This window comes from Stegastes partitus, unplaced genomic scaffold (assembly GCF_000690725.1).
Source record: "Stegastes partitus isolate 25-593 unplaced genomic scaffold, Stegastes_partitus-1.0.2 Scaffold1051, whole genome shotgun sequence".
Lineage (NCBI taxonomy): Eukaryota > Metazoa > Chordata > Actinopteri > Pomacentridae > Stegastes > Stegastes partitus.
Genome location: NW_007578782.1, coordinates 198,388 through 203,178, shown reverse-complemented (window position 1 = coordinate 203,178; position 4,791 = coordinate 198,388).

Sequence of the window (4,791 nt, the reverse complement as noted above, 5' to 3'; positions counted from 1 at the left end):
CATTTACAAATCTGTCATGATCGTCACACAAAAATGGTTGAAAATGTAGAAAATAATGCTTTGATTCCTGTTTTTCTGTAAATCAGTGAAAATATACAAAATGCAAAGCTTTAAGTGGCCCACAGTGACAATAGATTTAACATAAAAGCTGCACATCAGTACTGTGGTTGTTTTCTCTACTTGTCTTGACATGATATGTGATAAAATTATGTTGCATCTAAAACCAAAAGCACAACATATTGTTGATGAATAGAAAGACTCCAGAAGGTTATCCTGAAAGTTATATCTGATTTATCTTGTCTGTCTTTATTAGTTCAGTGTTTTATGTTGCTGTTTTTTTTTTTATTGGTGAGAATATTTTACTGCTTTTTTCAAAGTACACAACAGGAGTAAGATCTGCTGTAAAATCTGACACAAGTACACATTTACAGTACGGACAGATGCATAAACACAACCCAAATGTCCCCTGATAACACTTGTAGCTGTGTAACCAATCTTAAGTGCTTTATTCCACAAGGTCCTCATGACATTTGATTTTCCTCATCATCAGCTGATCCTGTAAATACACCAAGAAAATGAAACCATCACACACAAACACATCGACACACACACACACACACACACACACACACACACACACACAGGTCACTCGTAATGAGGAGTTATGACACAAACAGTGACGCACAAAGTGACGAAACGGGGGGACAGACAGCATGTGGCAGATAAGAGCCCGAGGCATATTTTAAAGACATTCGTCACAGGTAGCAGCTACATTTGGATGGGTGACACTTGAAGTGAGGAGAAACTGTCCTGGAAACCTTTAAATGCACCAAACTGAACCTATAGAAATCCTGATTTATGTGCTGCTGTATGCTTGTTAATACAGAGGAGCTTCTCCAGGGACAGTTTTCTTGACCTTGTCCCTATCTCGTCACACTTTTCTTCCCTGATTGGACGATCCTTTCCACTTCACTTACTGAAATTATCAACAAATATACGTGGTCTTTCAGGTTAATAATCATTTCCCCAAACTTTACCAGCTTTTTCCCTGTTTCCGCTTCATGTCTCCATCATCCTTCTTAATGTCTTATTAACCCTTCCACTTGAGTTGTTAGATACACAAGAATCACGTCTTCTTGTGATATTAGAGTCATGAATGAGACTTTGGACTATACATACAATTTCAGCTTTAAATAACATTCCAACACCCCGTCTCTGATCATGTCTGTTAGCTGGACGAGCTGTATGTGCACGCCAGGTGCAAGCATGTTAGCTGCTTCTTAACTGCCTGGCATAACTGGATAAATTCATCCCAACACTCATAGAACTTTAGGACTACACCGATCAGCCACAGCACTAAAACCACCTCCGTAATATTTGGTAGAGGCTCCTTTTGCTCCCAGAACAGTTTAGCTACTAACCCATTAGGCTATTGAAACAGGACATCTGGGCGTTGGCAATGGATCCTTTGCGTTCTGTGGGTTGGAGGTGGGGATTTTGCGGATCAGTCTTGTTCCAGCTCATTGTATTTGAGTCTGGGGAGTTTGAGAGCTCCTTGAGCCATTCTTGAGCAGTTTTTTCATTGTGGTGGGGCGCATTATAATGCTGAGGGTAGACCGCTAACATTAGGGTGTGCACAGTCAACATCATGTTTATATGGGTGGTACGTAGGGCTGCCACCAGTGATGACTTCTATATTGATTAATCCATCAGCTATTTTACCAATTAGTTGATTAAACTAAAGGAGTAATTGTCCTCCAAAAAAAGCAAAACAATCTTTTTATGTTTTGTATTTTTTAAAAATAATTTTACGTGATTATATAAAGCAGCACAGTGTGCAATGTAAACAAAATGTACATGTAAAGTGCAAAACTGTTCACCCTGATGGCTCAACCGGATAAGACGGTGACCCACAAACAGAGGCTATAGTTCCCCGACGCAGCGGTTGTGGGTTCGATTCCCGCTCACGGCCCTTTGCTGCAGGTCTCTCCCCATTCTTCTCTTCCCTTTCCTGTCTCTCTTTACTGCACTGCTGAATAAAGGCAAAAGCCCATAAAAGAAAATATTTAAAGTGCAAAACTGTCGCGTTAAAGTGGAGACTTCAACTCCAACATGATAAAAAATAAAGAGGGTTCATTGTATTGGTCAGTGGAGCAACTCAAACAGAAATCTGAGTTCCTATCAAACCTCTTAACAAAGTGAAAAAGTTGGTTCTGTAAAATAAACACGGTGCAACATCGATATGGTAGATATTCTACAAGCACAGAGCAGCGAAAGCAACTTTTTTTTATTCTTAATGTGTAATTTTTCTCTCTATGTCAATTCACATCCATCGTCTTTAACTCTCGTGTGGGACACTTTGTCAGACAACAGTTACAGAATCTGAATTTTATCGGTGCAGAGCAGCAGCTTGGAAATGTGGATAAAACTTGATGAGCTGAGTTTCAGTCGCTATTTCCTACTCGTTTGATTGCATGACAGCTAAAACAGAAAAATGTGCAACTGACAACAGCTTTATAGGGAATCCAGCTGCATTAAAGTACATGGTGTTTGAGCACAGGGAGCAGGAGAGAAGCAAACTGATGCATTCATTGAAATTACTGATGCTGACTCATTATCAGCATCCCTGTCATCAATTATGCTGATTAATCGTGGCATGACCCAGGTGTTTCCAGTAGAACACTGCATTTTAGACTATCATTAACTCCACCTGAATGTGGTTTTTAGGCTGTTCCTGATCGTTGTAGACCTACGTATGAAACAATGAGCAGCTCACAGCTGATAAGTCAAACTTTATGATCTGTAGCAAAAAGTTTCCCACTTCCTGAACATGAGGCTCACAGGAAATACGGAGACAAGAACACTTCACAGCGTGTGTGTGGAAGTGGAGGGCAATCATAAGGGAGGGAAAATATAAATATCCGCATTTAAAAATTATCAGATGACACTTAGGATTGATTGCAACCTTTTAAAACTTGAACAAAAAACATAATTACTGCATGGCATCTTCCCATGGGGGAATAGAGTGATTATCCTGCTCGATTACAGCCAATCAGACAAATTGCATTGTAATGGTGAGGGTTTGTGCAAGCACCATCTGCGCGCATAAAAGCATCACGCTTGCCACTGTATCTTGTTGCAGTAATTTTCCTCCACGTCACAGCTGAGAATGTCACTGCAAATTAACTGTCTGGTTTCATATTTTGGGAAGCGGACGTACAGGAAAACCCTTTAGAAAACACAGCCTCAGTCTACCCTTTTGTCCTCCCCAAGTTGAGAATATCAGCATTTCTGCTGGAGGGGAAGACGTGTCTGTGTGTTTGGCTGATGATGCTGGACCCAGGTGGTCCGTTAAGTACCGGGATCGCCATGCGTCATCGAGACACGGTACATGGTCATTTCCCAAAAGCACAGCCTCCCTCCCTCACGTCGTGAGATTTCTGAGAAAGCTGGATGAGACTTGCGTTGGCACATACTCACACGTTCATAGCTGCAGAAAGTAAATTTAGTCAAGGAGAAGAACTTTTTTGACGTGCTTCCACTTAAAGAGCAGTGACAGTGCAGCTCTTTTTACTTTATTAACATGCCCATGCAGTGTTTTTCATATCAAAAGTGAAATAAGTATCCAACACTGTCTTCACCTTGAAGCTGCAGTGTTCTGATGACAGTCTCTGTTGGGATTTCATGCAAACACATCTAAGGAACCGATCCTGTCATCTTGTAACATTCTTTTTCTTCAGAATCAGTTTTAATCTCTCATATAAACAGCTGAATTACTCCAACTTTTGCCATTGTGTTTATACATTTTTGAGATAACAGCATTTACATCTGCCAAATTTTAGGACCTGAAGGAATTATCTTCCTGCTAGAAACCTCTACATGTATCATTGTGATACACATAGACATGTTTTTAGGGGTTAAATCAGCTGCCGATAACTGCTTAATAAAATATTGTAGGGTTGTAACCAGAAAAAAAGTCCCATGCTCTCATTTCCAGAGGATACAGTGCTGTTTATTTACTGCATTTAGTTCGTAGATGATTCCACTTACATATTAGATGTCAATGTTAGAGTCAAATATTGTTCAAAATGTATCCAGGGAATGAAGAAAAGTCTGCAGCACAAAACATGTTTGAAAGCATCAACGTGTGCATTAAATCCAATTTAAGGTGAACACTTGGCTTATTCGCTGCCATCCTGTGTGTTTTTCCATGACCGAAGGAACAAGTATCACTCCTGGGGGAACACTGACAACAAAACTGACTGGGGACAAAAATGTTTCCCACTAAATGCACCCTCAGGAAGATATTAAACATTTGACATTTAAAACTGTGCATGAGGGATATTCCAACTAAGGATGATTTAAAGACAGGTTTTTAGATGACGAAGGGTTGCTTTTGAAGGGAAATGCCACTGAATTACTACAATTTTTTTTTTTGCAGACAAAACTAAAAGATAAGTTTTTACAGTAATGTGCTTGCGGTTGGGATAAAACACAGTTTAAAAAAAAAAAAACTGAGAATAACAACATCATGGATGACTGATAGAAAGGAAACTTTGTACTTTCTAGTTACACTCACCCCTCTAACAGAAAAATGAAATACAGCTCCAGGCTGTAAATTGGCAAAGCAACTTTTATTCTTTTGTTTTTTAATCTGTGGCAACAGGACAGGAATCTACATCCATCAATCACATTTACAGTCCTATCTCATGGGAAACACTACAACAAATTATTCAGCCGATTGGACATTAAACGTTGAAGGTGGTTTCCAGTTGGCTTTCTGCATGACGT